The sequence below is a fragment of the Anser cygnoides genome, chromosome 6 (genome assembly GCF_040182565.1).
Source record: "Anser cygnoides isolate HZ-2024a breed goose chromosome 6, Taihu_goose_T2T_genome, whole genome shotgun sequence".
NCBI classification, from domain to species: domain Eukaryota; kingdom Metazoa; phylum Chordata; class Aves; order Anseriformes; family Anatidae; genus Anser; species Anser cygnoides.
This window is the reverse complement of record NC_089878.1, coordinates 5259591-5280481: the sequence shown is the minus strand read 5'-3', so window position 1 is coordinate 5280481 and position 20891 is coordinate 5259591. Positions and strand designations below refer to the sequence as shown.

Below are 20891 nucleotides of genomic sequence, written 5' to 3'. Positions count from 1 at the left end.
CAAAAACAAACCTGGGAGAGCCAGGCCTTGTGTTCATCTTCCCTGTGGCATCTGCAGTGCTAGGGGGACGTGCTTGTAACTTGATGCGCCAAAGAGATTTGTGCTGCAGCTCCCTTTCTTGGTCTCTGCTACCAGGCAAGCAGGTCAGCCCTTAGCTTGCACTTCCCTTGGGACTTTGTCCATCTGAAGTCGGGGGGGTATTTGCATTGCTATCAGCTCCACGGCCTTTAGAGCAGGTTCTGAAGCTTGCATTCAGTCTGCTTGACTCCAGCTGTGTTTCTGAAGCGTAATGTTTTGTGTTGGTTTCTTGTTTCTGATGGCTGTGAACAGTCTTGAATGAAACATGATGCTGAGGGACTTGAGTTTGAATCTGCTGTGAAATAATCTCAGAAATACGTGGATGAAGGGAGATGCTTTTCTGTTCCCTCACGGTGTGACAGCGTGACAAGGTGACAAGCAAGGCTCTCGCAACTGAAGTTCCTATGTACGGTCTCCTCAGCTGTCACCCACCAGAAAAAAGGAGGGTGTGGTGCCACAGTGGTGATGGTGCTGGGCTGGAGTGGGCGAGATGGAGAATGCCGCATCAGGGTATGTGGACAGTGCTCTCCTTCCTCCCCTCCTGGGGAAAGGCAGATGGGGGCTCCCACCCTCTGCTGCATCCCCACAAAAACGTTTGTACTGCTATGGTTCCAGGTTTCTCTCCTCTCCTTGCTGAGTAAATGCTGTTAGCTCGTTACATGTGCCTGAACTGGCTTTTAATTCATAGCTCGCTGAAGAGAGAAGAGGAAGTTGAGGTATCACTTTTTTAAGAATTGGCTGCTGTTTTTTAGAAAAAATATTTTCAAGGCAGTAATCATTTTATATAGAGATAAATCGTGCTAAGCAACATTAAAAGGAAGACAGTATTTAATGTGAAAGCACAACCTCTGCAGAAAACAAAGATATTATGATACTACAGAAGGAAACGATGGCGGCTCTAGATCAGCATCTTTCCTGTGTAACCCCAGTGCCAGCTGAGATGCACAAGCCCTTCGCTGCGAATAACCAAGTAAACTAAAGCTCGCCAAGAAGGTTATGTGGAGGTGACCATGGAGGAAAAATGACTTCATCTTTTTGGATTAGCAGTGTAAAATGGCAGCTGATGAGCATGCAGCTCACACAACCACAGCATTTGGCATACACGTGTTGAAGGTTTAAGTGCTAATTACTCTTCCACTGAGGGGGAAGAAAAAAAGAGGTGATTGTTCTGGGTGGCCTTTAAAAGGAATTGTGGAGCTGCTAGGAAGCTAATAGTCATGGCAGTAAGTCACATCTGATTCAGCTTTCGTGTAACTTGGAAGGAATGCTGGAGAACATCCTCTCCAAGGAAAGCTTAGAAAGAGCTGGAAGTAATCTCTTGAAGAAGGTCAAGAAGGCATGGAGGTAGACTAGCTGTTGGGAAAACTGTCTTGGAAGTGAGCTCAGGCAAGTGTATTTAACTATTTCCAGTCACTGCTTAACAGTAAATGAGCCCCGAAGGTGCTGACAAGTCTGGCTTTAAGGGCCCCACACTTTCGATGATGGAATAGAAGTTTGTTTCACTTCTTTCGAACTGTGATGGAAGTTTCTTCTCAGCACCTGTGAATGGACTTGTGTTACTTTCATCACCGTTGAAATCCTGACAGGCTTTGTGAATAATTAACGTTGCATTGATATCTATAGTATTTCCTCTCCTAAATGTAGGAAATGCTGTAGTGCTGTTAATTAGGCAACAAGAGAAAATTATGCAGGTGTTAGAGGCAACCTAAAGGAGTTTTTTTCCAACTTAAATATTTGTCTTATAGCTTAGCCATTTGGTTTGGTTGTTTCCGTTATCCAGAAGCTTTGCTGTGGATGCTGAGGGTATGATGTGGAGGGAGTCAAGCCAGAGCTGATTTGGTCACTAACTGTACTTGAGGGCTGTCGTCACCCTTGGGTCAACAAAATAGTTCAGAAGCATTTTCTGAGGGTGAGCTGATGGTGAATCGGGTGAATCATCCACCCAGAAGGTCAAGAGGTGACTCACGCTCAGTAGCATCTTTCCAGCAACAGCGTGTATGAGTGCTCTTCTTCCTAACCACGTGAGATTTACACTGCTGGTGGGCCCATGGAAACAGGCCCGTGCCTGAGGGCCTGGTCCTGCTGCCTGACGGACATCCAGCATCCAGGGGGGAAACAGCCAGCCTGGTTTCATGGCTGGGCTGCGTCTTCATGGCTGGCTGATCTGAGGAGCAGGCCAGAGGCTGGGGTCGCTGGCCCAGTTCCTCGTCCCTCTGAGGCCTCCAGAGTCCTACCACACGTTGTGGTGGTGGAACCAAGGTCTTCCTGCTTTTCCCGAGTCACCCTAATGTCTGCTCTCTGTGTCTGGATGTTGGACAGATTAAGGCTGCTTAATTCCACAGTGTGAAAGCCTAATGCTTTCCTTGTGCTGTAGCTGCTTGGCCTGGTGAGCTTATTTCCTGAGGTGTATTTACACCAATGGTGAGGCTGTGCGTAAATGGCTACTGTGCTTTCTGTTAGAGGTGAAATAAAAAAGCTACCGACCAAGAAAAAACTTGATGGCAAGAGAAATGATTGATCTTTAATAATATTTAATTGTTTCTAAGTGGTATTTCCCTGCTTGTTCCTGGAGCTCAGCCACAGGCTCTCCAGCATGCACAGCTGTCCAAAGACAACTGATAAAGAAAACCAGGTGGAGATTTTTTTTTAATTCTTTTTCCCTTCCTTTGTCTTGTTTTTTGAGCAGCACAGCAAGGTGACCTGGCACTTCACTGCAGGTGGCTGAGCGCCCAGGCAGACTGTGGGCACCAAGCTCTGCGACTCAGGTATCACTTCCTAAAATCAGCAGTGGTTTCCTTTGTTTTCTCTTGCTGCATTGCAGCCTGCTACTTCATCTGCTGCAGCAAAATGGAGATCTGGCAAAGGGCTCGCAAGTCTTCTGTGTGCCTGCTAGGGCTGCGGTTGGAGGGTGTGTGGAGCAGCAGGCTGGTGAGCCCTGAGCATGGTTTTCCAGATTTTCCATATTCAGACTTGAATGTGTTCTTGTGTTTTCAAAAACGCAGACAAACATACACTGATCTCTCTGTTGGCACTTTGGATATGTATGTCCAAAGACATCAGACTAGAGCTGCTTGCAGGTTCCTTGCGTGTCTTTGAGGTGAAGCCTCCTCTGCTGCTGGGGTTCTCCTGTAAGCTAGTGCTAGCACAGCAGTTGGTGGCTGTGTTCTGCTATTTATACATGAGGAGAGACATTTTCTGTCACAACATAACTGTGAATCTCCTTCCGAGAAGCCAGTAAAGCAAATCCTACACAAACAATGCTTTCTGTTATTTTTGACATTCCACGTTTCAGTGGTTTGAAGGTGTAAGCAATGTATTTCTGCGGGGCCTTCACAAATACAGGATAGCTCCTAACAGGGCTTCTGTGTTTCCCCTTGTGTTCCTAGGAATTAAGTTAGGAATAAAGCTCGAGGCGGCAGAGATGCAGGGTAGGCTAGATCGGTGAGACAGCCCCCTCTGCCTGCTGCGAGGCAGCGGCAGCCCCGAGGAGCCTCTGGGCCTCCTCGCAGAAGTGCTGCCTCCAGCTCCTTGCAGAGCTTCCAGGGGGCTGAAGGAATTTCCGAGCTGAGCAACACGTTGCTCCAGTGCCATACATGCTCTCTCTCTTTCTTTTTGTAATGTCCATGTACGTGTAGCAGGCAATCATAGAATTAAAAGGCCACCTGTGGTTTAAGGAGTTTATTCAACGTTGATGCCTTCCATCTCCCCTCCTATGGGAATGTGAAGGCCTAAGAGAAAAGGATATCATCTACAGCAAGCTGTGAAGGGCATCTGATGTAGATTGTTGGCCGCAGTGCATGGAAAAGGGATTGAGAGGTCCCCAAAGCCGTGGGACCTGGTGTGGGCTGCACTGAATTTCTCCGCTGCCCTGTAATTATGGATCTGCATCAGTTCTGTGATGTGACACTACTAACGTGAGCCCAAATCTACATAAATGATCAAATGTTCTGGTTAGGTGCAGAGGGAGGCAGGCAGAGAATAAATGTTTTGGGTGTCTTTAGGAGCAGCTTTGGAAGTAGAAAGTTCTCTGCTCTCACAGAGCAAGAGAACAGGAGTTAAAATTCAAATCTGCTTAATAATAAAAATGATTAATACTAAGACATCATTCTAGTGCTTTGTGATAGAAAAAAATAATTAGCTTATAGCAAACAAATGGAAGATCATGGATGATTAAAATTATAATTAAAGCATGAGAATGACACGAGCATCACAGACATCTCTGCAGACTATTTGAACAGTACATTAAACAAAGTCAATCATTCCTTCATAATAATGGCATTTACAGTACCACAATGGGAATGCAAGGCATTTCACTGCAGACAGGCTTGTCTTTTAAAATATATTTACAGTATTAACATCCAGAAAGTAAAGATATGGTCTGTGCTGAAAAAATGGTCAACGCTACAGTTCAATTTTTCAGATACTAGGCTTTAGTATAATAAGCAGCAGCAAAGAAAATGGAAATGAGGGAAGTCACTGAACAAGTGTTTTAAAAAGAGGATTTGCTATAGAGAGTTTGGTGCAGGAGGATTTTGATTATGTTACTGTACCAGGTAAAATGAAGCTGAGGGGAACAGTGATAATAAACTTCTATAATCCATGAAAAACAATTTAAAGATAAGGTGATAGAATATTAATTGCAACTTCAGGCAAAGTTTTCCTATTTGTGGTCATTATGAGTTGCATTCTTTGGATCTAATTGAAAAAAATATATGACAAGATATAGCTGTTTCTCATGTTTTTCCTGTCTTGCTGTGCACTGAATTTCCCTTGCTCTCAAGGGCTAAACTCCCTTCCAACGGGATGACTATTTTTTTGAGAAATAAGAGACTTTGCAATAGGGTTACAAACATGCTGGTAGTCCCAGGAAACTTTAAAAGATACTCAAAAAGAGCAAGGAGTGCCCTGCTGTGCTCTGTGAGATGGTGCGGTGATAACCAGGTGCTTTATTTCCATTTTCTCTTTTAAGGATAAACATGGGACACTTAAAGATATGAAAACTGAGAAGCCATAAACTGATCAAAGCAATGTTTGGAATTTGTGTAAAACCTTGCTGCAAAATGCCACTGTATCAAAGAGATCAATACCGTGCAGGAGAGATTTAAAAGTGAAGTTCTTAGCCCATGTGATTGAGTCGTATCAACCCCATGACACAACTGCCGCCTCTCCAATAGGTTTAGGAATTGCATTTTCAGTTTGGTATTTTTCTGGAGTAGCACATTGCTTTGGTTTGTTTGTTTTATTCCTAGCACTTGGTACCGTTTGCTTACAATTTTGGCATGTTGGTTGTGCTTTGCTCTCCTCTGAGAGCCTTCTCTGAGCAGTAGCTTCTAAAATAAGTACCGGTGCCCTCTGAGGCTGACTTGGACAGTGGGAACTACGAGTACTTTGATGCCCTTGGAAACTTGAGCTTCTTAATTTGGGGCGTATGAAGCATTGCTTTGGGCAGGCTGTGGGGCAAGGCTCTGATTTTCGTTACACAAGTGGCACATTGATGGTGGCCCAAGCTACAGCAGCAGGAACAGCCCAGGAGCTGGTGACGTCTTGGCCATGTTTCCAGGCACGTCTACCAGAAAATGTAAAAAAACAAAACAAAACAAAACAAAACACAACTAATAGGCCCTTTGCCTTGCATGCAAGGTTATCCGAAAAATTCTGGATAATACAGGAGGTATACTTAGGAATGCTGGTACCTCCAATAAATGTTTTGCTTGTACCTTCAGATGGCAATGCTGCCTTGGGAGGGAAAAAAAAAAAGTACTGTGGAATCCAGTTGCTTTTGATGTCCTTGAAATCTTCTATTTGGAAGTTTTAAAGGCTATAGCAATGGAAAAAAAAATAGGTATGGTGCTATACACAGAAAATAGGGAAGAGAGCGTAAGAGTGCTGCTTGAAGAGAGTTGTTCTCTGTAGAACGGCAGTGAAAGAAAATAGAAGCAGAAGGAATCTGCAATTAAGATAGTGTAAGGAAGCAAATATTTGAGGAACCAGTAAATCAATGAGATAACGGCAGAATAAATGTAATTCAAAGCCCAATGTCTCGTTGTATTGTGTTGCAAACATCAGAGTGCAGGGCTGCATTTGATGATGGACAATACAGTGCAAAGCTGGAAAGAGGCAGTAGCTTTCCTTAAAGCTCACTGAAAGATAAATAAATCACAGAGGTTATTGTATCATTCTGTCAGTGGGGTTTTTAATAAGTTGGTACAATTATTTTAGGCATGAGCAAACTCTAAGAAATATCTGCCCCCAAGGGCTGTTATTTTCTCAACAAATGTGTTGGCAGTGGAAGTCGAATAGAGCCATAAATATAATAGGATGGGAAACTATGTGCTGGGGAAAAGGAATTTGGGATGCTGTTAGAAGGGCCTTTTGCAGAGAAGCAGGTCCCAGTGGAAGACTTTCACGGAGGGAGAAATCCCAGTGCTACGCATGGCAATGACAATGGGGTACACGGCATGAAGCTGTGCCTCGGTAAATTGGTGCAAAACACCAGAGTTTCACGGCATTAGAAATAGGCCGAAGACAATCTCTGCGGATGATCAGTGCTGGGACACGAGGTGCTAAGTCCCACTTACGTACCTGAGAGTAAGCTGAGAAAGCTTTTACTGGTGAGCATTTAATGCTCATCGTGCCACTGAAACCTTCTGCTGCATCTGGGGTGAATAAAGGCTCTGTCACTTCATTTTCAGGCCAATTCTGGTGATTCAGAAGAGTTTTTCCCAAATGATAACTCACCAAATAAGGACTGAAGGATTGGAAGTATAGAGGACATCCCTACCAGAAATGTGAGTACCAATGAAGGGGTTTTAAAGTAGATCGGTGAAGGAAAAAGAGCATTTATTTCTTCTAGGGCAAGTAAATAAAAAGCAGTGTCCAAAGTAAAGATATATAAATGTCTGGAAAGACAAGCTGTCACTCTTAGGTTTGAAAGGTACGGGTAAGTGAAGAATAAATTAAACGTGCAGCTTAAATTTTAAAATAATCCAAGTGACAGAGGAACGCGCCAAGTGAGTGCAGTCTAGTTCTGTGCTGTAGAGGGCACTCCATGTACCTTCTTCACAGGGCACATAGTCAACAGTACTGTGAATAACTGGAATGAATTATTGTGGGTATCACAAATAAAAATACCTTTTTCAGTTCTTGTTTTGCTGATTTTTGGAAAAGAAACCTGTGCTTATGCTGACACCGTCCTGTTGATGCTGCCACCGTGGCTGCATGCAGCCACTGATGGTCTTACAGAGGGCATAGCTAAGATATTGTTGACATCTATGAAATGTCAAGTCCATAGTGACATTGTAATGCTGAAATATAATAATTCAGGTCAGCAAGACCACTCACTTTGGGGAAAACCAGTCCTTTTCTGATCAGAAGCCTTGTTCTCCAACACTCATTTTGAACACATCACCTGCTCAGCGGCTTTGTGTTTCAGTGTTACAACAGGGATAGGAAACTCAGGAGAAACTATGGGTGCTGTGTGTCACCGGTGTCGCCTGGGAAACGTTTTGTGGTGATGAGACAGTGCAAACTTGTGCTTGCGAGCTGATTTCAGCTAACCTCTGTGAGCTCTTGCCTGGAAGAAAGAGACTTTGTGATGGGGGCGATGGTGTTTCCTGATTAAGCAAGGAGCATCACGGCACTGGTTTAGAGTCATCCAGGTGACTGCAGGGCTCAAGATGTTCTGACAAGCAGCATTGACCTAGAAACACATTTCTGTTATCCCACTGCTTGTCTGTGCTGTTTGTGAGATGCAATCAATACATGGTCTGCCAACAAACCGCTCTCCAGCGCTCTGCAGGCTTCCTGCACCGGAGACTGTGTGCGTGCTTGATGCTAGAGGGATCCTCTCAGATTAGAACAGATCTTTCTTGCTTTACTAGTATAATGTTAAATTTATTGGAGGGGTAGATATTTTTAAGTTGTTTGTGCTTTGTTCTTTTTTCACCCTATATGTGCTAGTGAATTTCTTTGGTTTTATTTCTCTTTCCAGCCCACAAAGAGAATATGACCAGGTTTCTATTGTATGTCTGTCTTTTTTTTTTTTGCATGCCTTTACTTTGAAGGCACAGCAATATGTGTACATTAAAAATGCTCCTTATAATATGTCTGAGTCCATAAATGCAAGTGTAAATGCGAATCCCAGCTGCTGTTACAGTTGCCCTGTTACCCATGCTCTTTCCCCCAGTGCTGTTCCATGACTTTGGTGTTCCTCTGTCTTCTTGAGGCTTGGATGCAACTAAATTTCATAGATCTTGCTGTCAAATGTCTTGCTTCAGATGTTGAACTCTTGGGTCCAGATCTCTAAAATCCGGCCATGTGCATTTTCTGAGACAGACGCATCGTTTTTACTCCTTTGATCCTGCTAGCACGTATCAAATTGTTCTTGTTAGTGAGCCAGTTTCTTCATTTAAAAACTTCTTTTAAAGTTGCTGTCATCCCTAAATAATAAATCTGCGGTAACACTGGGTTGTGAGAATGCCTAGGTGTTACAGAGGAAAGAAATGACCACCTAAGTAACTGCTGAGCAGAAGGTATAACATGTTTATGAGCTGAAACAAGCCAGGGGCCATAATGTCTGAAGAAGAGAAGAGGACAGTTGTTTTAGCTGAGTTGATGCCCTCAGCACGAGTGATTCACTCATTTGTTCAAACAGTTCAGCTTTTTACCTCTGGCCTGCTTTATTTTCAGCTAAGGCATTCCCAGTCTGCAGATGTAGTAGTAAGCAAACTTGCAACAGCATGAGAAATGACATTTCAATGAAAGTCATCCAGTCCTGTGATTTTATTTTTATTTATTTATCAGTTTGTTCTGGGTGCTCTTTCCACACCCCAGTTTCATCACTACTTCATTCTGATTCTCCTGCAGCAGGACAGGCGTGGTGATATGACTTGGCTGCCTCTCGGTACTTTTACACCTCATACTTGCTCTGTTGTCTGCCCTTCTGTGATTAGGTTGCCTGTAAATGCTTTTGCAGACTTTCTGCTTTTAATGTATTAAGAAAAATTGATTTGTTGCTGTTTCATTAACCGTTAGCTCTTAAAGTTCATTTTCATCCACTCCAGCTTTTACCCAGGCATGTTTTCTCTGTTTGTTTTGCCTGGGTTGCGCTCTCGCTTCCTGAATCATTGGTATAAAGTTCAGTCCCATGTGTGAACTTTGCCATTTGACCACAATGCTCCTCTCTCTGTTGCCTCCTGCTCCTGTCCAGACACTTGCTTCTCTTTTTTTTTTTTGTACAGAAATGTGATCAGCTTTAAGGCTTGTTATAATTTCTTATGTGACCTCTGTACTGAGCATAAGGACTGTAATGGTTTCATGGACACCACTAAGAACTCTCTTTCGAATCCCTAGAAACTCAGCTCCTTGGATTTTGCCTGTTCCTCTAGTCCTTACTGGAGTAAGAGGCACAGTTTTGTGTCCGAAGCTGAGCTAATTCCTCCCCAAAGACACAGAAATCTAATGATATCTCAGTGAGTGTAACTAGGTGCTCAACAGTGGTTTCTCCAACAGCCCATTTCCATCTCCCAGGCTAGAAGCCCTCTGAGATCTGGGGCTTGGAAGAACCCGGGGAGGCCGGGAGACAAAAAGCCATTATTCCTCTTCCTACTGTATTTGACTTTGATAAAAGAAACTGATTTGTTATCACTGAGGTAAAGGCATCAGCTGACTGGAGTTTTGGGCTCAAGTATTGTGTGCTTAAATGATAACAGGGCTACGTCAACACACAACAGCTTTTTTGTTAAAGGTGCCTCCTGTTTCATGAAGTGTTACACAAAAACGATTTTGTCCCTAGATGGCTTTAGCTGGGAGTGTTTTGGTAATGCATAGAGCAACAGCTTATTAAAATGTGAGAAGCAAACAAAAATAATGATGATGGAAGGGACTCTCGATTCAGAAAGATATTGCTTGCCTTACATCATTGACATTTGTGTCAATGTCGTATTAGCAGTAATCACATTTCTCATTGTCTGCTGCAACGTAACCAAGTCCTCGGGTAGAAAACTTCATTAATCTGGGAGGTGTGCTCTCCGCGGCTGTGTCGTTAGGAAGATAAATCACTTGGCTCTTTGCGGATCTGCTGAAGGAGAGGAGGACATGCATTGAGTTTAGATAGAGAAAGGGTAAGCAAAATCTACTGTGAGGTGTTTCTCTTTGATGTTTTCTCTGTGCCAAGCCAAAAAATGGTCCAGAGATTGTAATTTTATTAACTGTCCTGCATCATCTTATATCATAGTTCTCATTTTGGACCAAATGAAAGTATTTATATGGTTAAGGCAACAGGTGTGGTGTGGTGGAGGTGAACTTCCATGACGCTGCAGGTCATACGGGCATTTTCACCAGCTTAAATGGGAGTAAAGCCACTGCTTTTCATAGTTGTGTCTCAGTGCTGTTAGAAATCGCAATGTGGTCAGCAGACCCTGGAGACCTAGGTCTGCCACAGCTCCTCCACGGACCTCTTGCATGATGTTGGGCAGGTCGCTTCAAGTTCCTCTACCTCGTGTCCCTCATCTGAAGTGCAGGTAGCAGTACTCCCGGCACCCAGGAGGCACACAGAGTGGGACCAGCATGAGAAGTGCCACGCTGGGGACATGGTTTTTCAGAACACTCAGGTTTCTGATGGTCACCCGAGGGATTGCTTTTACACAAAGGCGATACCTCCAGCTGTGAAGCGCTGATGGCACTGCTACCTCCTGATGGACGTCTCAGTGAGAAACATGCCGAGCGCTCGCCTTGTGCACGCTGTGGTAGGGCTCTGCTCAGTGAGACAGTTCAGCAATCCCTGGTTGTCCGTGGCAACCTGCAGGCACGGAAATATCGGCTCGCAGGCACGTGTGGGTTTGAGGTGCTGCTGCTGGAGGCCGCTGGGAGACGGCTCTCTGCTCCGTCCCTGCTGCTGATGTTCTCCATGTTGCTCCCAGCCACGCTGCGGAGAGCGCTGCTTTTGTCAGCACAGCACTTTTTGCCAGACTGCTGCTCACAACCCTGAGGGCGTGCGCGTTGTGTGCGGGCAGAGGGAAACTAGTACCAAGGTAAGGTGACCGGGGAAGTCCTTGCTACCCCATCAGAGGTTGCAGCCGAGTCACCTGCTCGCAGTGGCTGTGGCATGCCTCAGCTGCCTGCTCCCGCTTCGCAGCAAAGGTATCAGATGAACCCACGGGGTTATCCTAAACCTGTTACTGAGCTAGGCAAATGTTGTGCCCCTCCTGTGCTTTCTGGCAGCGCGTGCTGTCCCGGTGCAGGATGCTGGGACAGCCCCCAGAAGCTCACTGCTGCCAGTGCTTCGTCTGCTGCCTCCCTCCTCGATCTCTGCTGCAGCCCAGGCCGACTGCTTGGCTTCACACAGCCGTCTTTGCTGTGCTGCCGTATGAAGACGTTTTCAGCAGCTTCAGTGCTTCTGGCAGCACCCAGGCCCTGATGTAATTAGGCTTGGGTTTCCTCCAAAATGGGAGAAACTTCAAAAGCCCCAAGCCTGACCTTGGGAGAACATACGTGGGGCTGTGAGCTCCAGGAAACGTCATCCTGGGCCTCTTTCAGCTCCAGTGACCAGCTTATGTATTCGAGGCTTGACACTGGGAAAAAAAAAAAAAAAAAAAAGAAAAAAAGAGAGACTTACAGTCTGATGGCTTCAGCCTTTTAATCCCTATTTGTACCAGTAATCCTCTTTCTGTGAGTAGTCCCTACCCATGCAAGCAGTGCTCTTGGCTTTGGTGGAGTGTCTTTGACCTGCCTCTATTTAATGTAAACCAAGATTGCTTTTGGCATCTGTGGAATCCTAGGAAAACTAAAACAGCCGAGTGTGATCCGGGGCGATGGGATTTATGGACCCAGGAGGTCACGCTGGAGTTTACATTCGCTGCTGGTGGTTCCGGGGGGGTCACCAGCACAGGCACGGCACATGAATTTCCTTTCTGACTGCAGAATAAACACTGTGTGGGGGGCAAATATTAAAGGAATTACTGTAACAGGAGGGAAGGGGAGGAGGGCTCCTTTGTCAAACGCAGAGCCAGAGGAAGGCTGTTTATCTGATGTCCCCAGGTAGCAGCCACGGGTTAGTGGAGTCGAGAGGTAAAGCCTCAAGCAGGGAAAGCCGACACACAAAGCAGACAAAATAGCACCGTTCTGGCTTTTTGAGTCTCGTGTAATTGTGGCCATTGCTGATCTTGATAGCGTGGTGGTTTAACAGCTCTGTGCCCGATTCACATGGGAAATGCTTCTTGGAGCCTCCTAAGCGTGGAGGAGCACATCCTCCGTGGCAGGGTGCTGGAGATCCATGCCAGGACCTGCACCTCGGCAAGGGAACTGCCCTTTGCATGTCCAGATCGGTTTAATTACCGGCCAGGGAAACTGTCTGGTGATTAGTGACCAATTCCTCAAATGACCGATGCTTCCCCGAGCTGCATTAACCCCCTGAGTGCTGTTTTCAGCTGTGCATTGATTGTGCCATGCGCAGTCAGTCCCGGGGGGCTTTTGCATTAAAGAAAGCAAGTGTTCAGCGCTAGCCACCGCTGCCAGTTTTTGCAGTTGCTTGGGGCACGTTTAGCAGTGGGGTTACACCAGTTGCTGGTGGGGTGTGGGAGTGATGGTTAACAGGAAGCCTGGGGCTAGTTATACAGTCCTTAAATTGCCCTGCGATTTGCACACCGGATCAGCCCCGTGAGATCAGAGGGTGGCAGTGGCAATCGAAATGATGCTCTGGGCATCTTGCACGTCACCGCTGAGGTATTGGGTAACTGGTACCTGATGAGCATGAACCTGCCTGGCTGTAAGGACAGGACGGAGCGGTTGGTGTGACACAGGCTCCACGTGAACCATCTGCATCCTTCCCCGGTGCATCACTTGGCTGCGGACAGACAGCACTTACTGCTAATTATGTGTTGCTCTGCAACCTGCTAATTAAGGAGAGCTGCAAAGCTGAGATGGGGTAGTGACCATCAAATTTGGTTACAGAAGGTCCAAAGTGGCTTAACTAAAGCTAAGAAGTGGAAGAGGGTATTTTCCTTTTGCCAGGGAAGCTCAGGGCAGATGCCTCCTCCAGCCCAGGGCTCAGCCAGGGTCCACCACACCTGGGTGCAGCGAGGAGGCCTCAGGAGGCAGCAGGGCACACCAGCCTCCCCTCAGCCTTTGCCAACAGCCGATTTTCTCACAAACTAGCTGTAAGAATGAAAGGTATTGAATTTCAGGCTGTACAAATTAATGTCAGAAATCCCAGTGAATGCAGGGGTATTTGCAACGTGTGTCTTTTACATGGCATCTGGTGATGCCTAGGATCAGACTTATTTAGGGGATTATTGAAGTGTGTTATTGTGGCTTTCCCATCTCTTAATTCTGTATCACAGCAACTGAAGCTCAGTCAGATGAGACTGATGACTAAATAAATGTGTGGATAATGAAGAGGATGATGTGCCTCCTAATGATCCTACGGGAAGTAAACAAACCGGGCAGAATGGAAGACTTTCCACGGACATGTGTATGGGCCAGTAAATACCTTCTCAGTCGGTCTCCATGTGTGAGAGCACATGGGAGAGGTGGCCTGACTTTACCCAGACCTGTAAAATGCTTTGAAGATACCACAGGAGAATACTTTGCATCAGGGAGTGAAGTATATTCCCACTATGCCAGTGGTGAAATCATCTTAGTAGTTTGCTGTTTGCTTCTTTTGGAAGGAAACAGCAAGCACTGCGATGCAAGTGGGGGACTACAGGTTTTACTTCCCAGTCTAACATGTCCCAAACTGAGAAGGCACTCACTTTTCTTACTGCCTTAATATCTCCCCACCTGTTAACCAAGAATAATATTCAATAATCTGCAACCACTTCAAGAGGTTAAATTAATATACCATTGATAACATGCCTGGATTCTACCCAGTGGAAGATGCTACATAGGTATAAAATATTATTAATTTCATCAGTATTGTGAGATGAGTAAACTGTTCTTCTAGGACTTCATTTTAGTTTACCTAATACGATAACAATATATGAAACAGTAGTCTCAGCACGCAGGAATGAAGATTACACTCAAAAGAAAAACAATGCAAGGAGCAAACCTGTACTGTAACTTACTGTAACAACGCTTGGTACAGGAAAACTCAGAGAACCCAGCAGGAGGAAAGACACTGCTGTAGAAGGAGTAAGACAAAATGTTGACAATAAACGTGTATTGGCTTTAATCTTTCACACTGAAGCCAGGATATAGAAGCAAGACAAAGAGATGAAAGATTCTGATTACACTAAAAAGCCTTCTTTGTCTGAAACAAACCAGCACAGCAAGAACCCTGCTCTGTGTTCACAGTCACCTGCCCAGCAAAAGCTCGGCCAGTTAACCATCTCCTGGAGTCTTCTACACGTTGCCTTCATGTGTTGCCACTTCAGGAGCATCCCTTTCTTTCACTGTTGGCATTGCCATGACTTGTCCCATAGTTAGTCTAATTGTTCCAGGGATACGAGAGAAAAAGAGGACCAAGTTTCAGGCTTGCTGTAAGGTCATACATATTCTTCTTGTCATTGTATTCAGCCTCTGGAGTAGAGGCTAAGGGTATTTTTCTGGAATGGCTGGGTGGAATTTTTAAGGATTGGATTGATCAACCTGGGATTCAAGGTGCCAGGCATAGGTGGAGGCCAATATCCGCATACAGTAAAGGTGATTTACTTAAAACAGTTGGATTGATGTTCTTCCTTTATACTTACAAAAAAAAAAAAAAAGGCTTGAAACATCTTAATACAAAATATTTCTCCTGTACATTAAGATTTCAGTATTGTGTTATGTGTGAAAAATCTAGGTTGACTGGAGAACTTAATGAAACTATGGCATTGCTAGATAATGTAACTGAAAATTGATCAACCTGGAGATTTGGTCCGCCAGCTATGTTTGAATTTTAAGCTTAATTCCAATAATTAATTAACTTTTTTCAGAAAAAAAAAAGTATTTTATTGTCTTCTGCAATACCACCATTCAGTAAACATGAAACTCTCAGAAATACTTTTAACTACAACCTCAACAGGAAGAAGCGTACTTGGCACCAGTGTCTTTGTGGTTACAAAGAGAAAAAATTAGTCCACAGAGTAATCAAATTTTTAGTTCTTTATATAATCAAAAGTAACAGGAAGGGAACAGTGTGACTTGCTGCACAACATGCATACAGTATCTGATATTTTAATGTCACTGAAGTAGTTTATTGGTTGAGGAGATCCAGCAGAACAGAAATGATAGCTATTTCATGGTAAGAGGTTTTACAAAAGCAGAAATGCTCCAAATTGGTAAATCCATTTCAATACAAGCCATGAAAATATCTGATGCCTTGGGATTTGCCCACCAGCAAGGAATCGAGCTCCTCTTTCCTAAAGCGAAGCTGCAGTCACTGAGACATCCCATGTGGCTTTTGAACCAAGCCTGGGCAAAAACCACTTTGATGATGAGGTGATGCCACCTCCACCAGCATTGCTTTGTCTGGAGGAGCTCCCAGGGACTGGAGCAAGACCTAAATCGGGCCTCTAAATGTTAACTTTCTGGTAGGCGTGAGGTGCCAGGAGGAGAGGAACGGGCTGGTTTGTGGCTGATGACATGAGGCTGCAATCTGATGTGCTGCTGCACCGCCTTTGTGGCTGGGGTTTCTGTGTCATCACAAGGAGCCGGAGCGCTCTTTTCCCCGTATGTGCAATGTCAGAGCAGCTCGGCTGTGTTACCCACCCAAGCTGCAGTAAAATGGTTCCTAAAAACCTGTTATCACTATGAGTAAGACTTTATTTATTTATTTTAATACCCTGTTTTAAGACATCCCGAACTGGCTTGGCTTGTTTCAAACGGTACCGTTCCAGAGGTGCTAAATCAGAAATGACTATTTACAGTACCCGTGCATTTCACGCGCATGGGTAGCTTTCAGGAGGAACTGTTTCCTTTGTTATCCTAGCTGGGCAGGAATGTTGATGTTACACATGCTCATAAGACGGAGGGGGGAACATAAAAGCTGCAGTACAAAACCCCTTTGAGTTGCCAGTGGCACTTGAAATGTGCTGCAATGGCAGGTTTGATGTTCTGAAAAAAAAACATCTGCTCACCCATTTTTGGGCCAGGTGGGTGGTTCTTAGGACCTCTCCTGAGCTCCTAAATATCAGTGACAGCGTGCAGCCTACGGAAACCTGCGGTGCCTGTTATGTACTCCTCATTAGTCACTGACACAAAGCTGTGCACATCAGAGAGCAGCTACAGGTGCCAGGGGGAGAAGGGGAGAAGAGGAAGAAAAATGTGCCGCGCTCCGGGGCGAGCAGCTGGATTCCCCACTGGTCCGCGGGAGGCTGAGTTAGTAATGTATGAAGCACTTTGCTATGGATGGGATTTGTTTAGCCCGCGCAGGATTTGTTTTTCGCTGCTAGCACAGAGCTGAGCAGCCCAGACCGTGTCTACACGCTCCTGTGCGGGCAGCCCCGAGCCACGTCCCCAGCAGCGCTGCGGCTGTTTGCACAGCGCCGAGGGCAGGGACCTATTCCCACGCTTACTCAGCACAGCGCTGTGCCTCCCCTTTTTTCACCAGGTGTTATGGCCACATCTGACTCGTTAGCAAAACTCAACCCCTGCCAGGAAGGCGGCGAGCACACATGGAGGGTGCCGGGAGGACAAAGAGGAGGGCTGGTAGCTGGCCCAATGTCTTCTTCCAGCTCTGTGGCACTGAGAACAAGACGTGGTTCCTCTGCCGAGGGCACTGACCTGGGTGAACAAGATAACTTTTTGTCATTCTTTAAGATTAGAGGAAGGCAGAAGTCCATATTACCAATATTGCCAGGAAGCTTTCAGGAAAAAACAGGCACCACCACAGAAAAAAAAAAGGGGGGGGGGGGGAAATCCCCGTAAAAAAAATCCAAACCAAATTAAATCTTCAAAGCCTCCTTCCTGGACATAAATCCCTTATATTTTTTTTCTTTGGAAGGTTATCATTAGATGATGCAAGACCAATGCTGAACTTCCAGCCCATTAGCCTTCGTGGAGCCGGCTGGCGGCAGGGTGGTGTGATGGGTCTGCAGAGCAGAGCAGTGAAACCCTCCTGGGGCAGAAAGAGCCAAGAGGTAGGTGCTCCAGGGCTTGTGGGGCTGCCACAGAGGGTGTCCTGTGACGATTCATGCAGGAATCACCCCTGGCAGGGACTGGCCCTGCAGAAGGTGTTCATAAAGCTTTTTGAAATGTTGACTCCCTTGGCTAAAACAGATGGAAAAGGGCTCGGCTTGCTGGTAATTTAAGGGTTGGTGAGCCACTGCAGACAACTTCCCAGTGCTGGCTGCCCTGTGCTGAGCCACATGTGTGTGAAGCAAGTGACTCATCTCACTCCAGGGGAAACGCAGAGGTGCGTGCAAAGCTGTGCCCCACTCCAACTGCTGTTCTCCCTCTGATTTTAAGTATTTCTCTCATGTATTGGCCAGCCAGCCGTGACAGCAGGGCTGGTTTAAGGGCTCTCAGCACGTTGGTTTTTTTTAGTGGAAAGCTGATACCTATTTTCTCTAGATAAAAAAGGAGGTACTGTATGTGTTTGCGTGTCTGTAACTGGTGTCCTTGTGGACACAGTGGGGCTTTTCTGGCACAGCCGCAGTGCGAAAGTGCTAATCTTCCCCAGCTGCACTTATTAAACCATTCAAGTAAAGACCCCTCTGATGAAGGAGCAAGGCTGTGAGGTCTGGTTTTTGCTATAAGACTCACTGGAGATCCAAGAAACAGCAATTGTGAATGTTAGGGGGCTTTAAGCCCATAAATCTTTGGGACTTGTCACTCATGGTTTTTCAGATCTCCAGTTGAAAAGACAGGACTAGCTCCTATGCTCCCCATCGGTATGGGGGAAATTTAAACCGATATTCCTTTGGGGTGTCGTCAGGGAAATCATGACCCCAAAGGCCAAATACTGTGCGCTCAGGAGATACTGAAAGCAGCAAGCTGCTGTTTCCTGGAGTCACCAAGACACCAGGGTCTGCTGCCAGCTTGTTAAATGGGCATGCTTCAGGGAGCTGAAGTGTAATCAATGTTAAAAAAAACAGCTGACCAAATCCGTAGCTTTACTTAGGAGCTTGTCAGAGGTAGGTAATGGCCTAGTAAAACTTGGTGAAAGGTGGCGTTTTGGGGCCTCTGTATATTTTTAATCTCTGCGTGCAATAAAGCGCTAAGCATCAGCTCTTGCTTTTGCTGGCAGATTTCTTGCAGGAAGACCTACTTGGGGACTCCAGTAGCTCTGAATACCAATCAACTGAAAGGAAAGGGGGAGTTTGGACCAATTTCTCTGCTGGCATAACTCCATTAAAGCCAGAGGGTGAAATCACAGTCCTGTTGAGATGCATGGGATTTTTGCCAGATACAGGACTGCTGAGAACTCTTTTAATAACTCAACCCTGATTTTGCTTTGAACAGAAACCTCCCTGTGAATCTTAGCCTACAAACATTCATATCTTGCACGCAGAAGAATGTTCTGCAGCAAGCAAATGAGCTTGGAAGAGGATTTAGCTTCATCACTGGAACCCTGCTGTAGAATTCGTTGCAGGCAAAATTTGACTTGTGTGGGTAAGGCACTGGCTGAATGGCACGCACATTCAAGACCCTCCATGATGGAAAGGCTCCTGATTTGGCTGCAGTCACACACTTTACCAGATATCCCGTGAAGTGCACAAGCACAGTTTTGGTGCTGCCTCTTTGGCATGACCCACTCATGCAGCCAGTGCTCATTAACATTTTTAAGACCAGATTATTGCAGGAGTCCTAGATACTGACAATGCATCTCTCTCTTCTCCCATCCAATTGCATAATGCTGTCATGGCTTCTGGGCTTCTTTTTTGGCCAACTTGTTGTTCCTGAGTATTTGGGAGTCTTCTGGAGGGTCTTGTGCCTGAAGATACACCAGCATCAGTGCCTTCTGTGCTTATGCTGTTTGTGGAAGACTGACTACACCTCCAGTAAGGAGGTCAGAAAGCTGGTGCTTCCATTGCCTGCAGATGCAAGTAGGTAGCCTTATCATCCTAAGGTTAAAAAAGAAGCAGGAAAGATAATGCTAGGAAAAAAAAATATATATAAAATTCTGGTTTCTTTAAACATCATAAAGAAGCAGTGGTTTGCTTTGCAGGTCACCTTCATGGCAAATGGGAATCATTCAATCACTGCCAGATAATATCAAAGTCATTCTCAGGGGCTGGCAATTGGAATGACAATTGAAAAAAATATGAGTAAGATTTTAAATGTCTCTTTGTGAGACAGAGCAAAATTGTTCATCAGTGGAACAGATACTGGAAATACTGTCTTAAAGTGGATCTGAAAGGAACATGTATCTCCTTGACAGATAAGAGAAGATGGCCAGTTCTGTCTTCCCAGCTTAGTCCCAGCCCCTTACAGATACAGAGGGAGTTTGTGACCTTGCTTTCCTACTCTATGCATCAAGCTTAGTAGAGCTCTGGGTTTCTTTTTGCGCTTGAGAAGACAGACAGGAAATTTTCCATAGAATCACAGAATTGTTGAGGTTGGCAGGAACCCCTCAGATCATCCAGTCCAACCGTCCTCAGGCAGGGTGAGCTAGAGCAGGTTGCCAAGGAACATCTCCAGCTGAGTTTCAAATATCTCCGTGGATGGGAACTCTACAACCTCTCTGGGCAACCTGTTGCAGTTTTTGACCACCCTCACAGTAAAAATAAATAAAAAAATGATGTATTTTCATGTGTTCAGATGGAATCTCATGTCTTGATTTGTGCCTCTTGTCCTGTCCATGGCACTACTTAGATAAGTCTGCTTCCCTCCTTGTTGGGATGGACCTCTCTTGAACATGGAGGAGGTGATCGTTGAATACCAGACAGCATTTCTGGACCTAGCCTCACCAGGACTGTAGCAGATCTCCAAAGAGGCCAAAGTCTGTTCTTCTGAAATCAAGGTTGGGGTCCTGCCTTTTGCCCTGCTTGCTCCTTTGCTAATCCTGAACCACACTATCTCATAGTCACTGCTGCCAAGGCTGATCCCACCATCACATCCCCAAACAGTTCTTGCTTGTTTTTAAGTATCATGTCCAGGACAGTGCCCTTCCTTGTTAGCTCCTTGATGACTCGTGCCAGGGAGTTGTCACCAGCACACTCTAGAACTCTCCAAGACTGCCTGAGCTCTGCTGTATCCAGGGCTTGGGTATCAGGGTGGTTAGTCCCCCACGACAACCAGGACCTGTGAATGGGACGCTTCTTCCAGTTGTTTAAAGACCCCAGTGAGGGCATAGTCCTGTAGCTAACTGCACACACACTTCCAGCAGGTCCTGAGGAAACAGCCGCAAGGGAAGGGAGTTGCTGAGTAGCAGCAACCTTATGAAGTTCCGTCTGCCCCTTCCTTCTCCGGTCACATTCACAATTAGTTGAATTTACACGGTAAACCTTCCAGGCCTTGCACCTTTTTCTGGCACCATCGGCACTCCAGCTGGATGTACTGACACTCAGCTAATGTCAAAAAGCTGTCACAGAACAGCCCAAACTGCACAGCAGCTGACACCAGCTCTCTCCGTCCAAGTGCTCCTGATGGTTTTGCAATTCAGCTCTCCCCCTTAGGAAAGGTAGCAAGGCACTTTGCTTCCCCTCTGCAAAAGCATACTTAGCTGGCTGGGCTTTCCCCTTCTACTCCTGTAAGCACAAATCTGTAGATGACAGCAGTTAGGAAATGCTTGGCCATATGTTCTGCCACACTGGGGCTCTGGTCACACAAACGTTGTGCAATGCTCATCTGTAGGCCGTGGAGCAGGCCTGCTGGGTGCAACTCAGTGCTCAAACAGGTGCTGGACGCAAGAATCTGAGGGAAAGGTGGTACGAACCACAGGAAAATTTGCTTAA

The 20891-nt window shown here is 45.6% G+C and overlaps 1 long non-coding RNA gene across 2 annotated transcripts in view; it reads left to right on the top strand.

The window, feature by feature from the left end:
* Nucleotides 1–19177, top strand: part of LOC136791049 (uncharacterized) — a 30125-nt gene extending 10948 nt beyond the window's left edge. For both annotated transcript variants that reach the window (XR_010832175.1, XR_010832174.1), the window contains exons 2-4: nucleotides 2765–2843; nucleotides 6771–6866; nucleotides 16997–19177. This is a non-coding gene — a long non-coding RNA (uncharacterized lncRNA). The remainder of the gene's footprint in view (nucleotides 1–2764; nucleotides 2844–6770; nucleotides 6867–16996) is intronic.
* Nucleotides 19178–20891: the final 1714 nt, after the last annotated feature.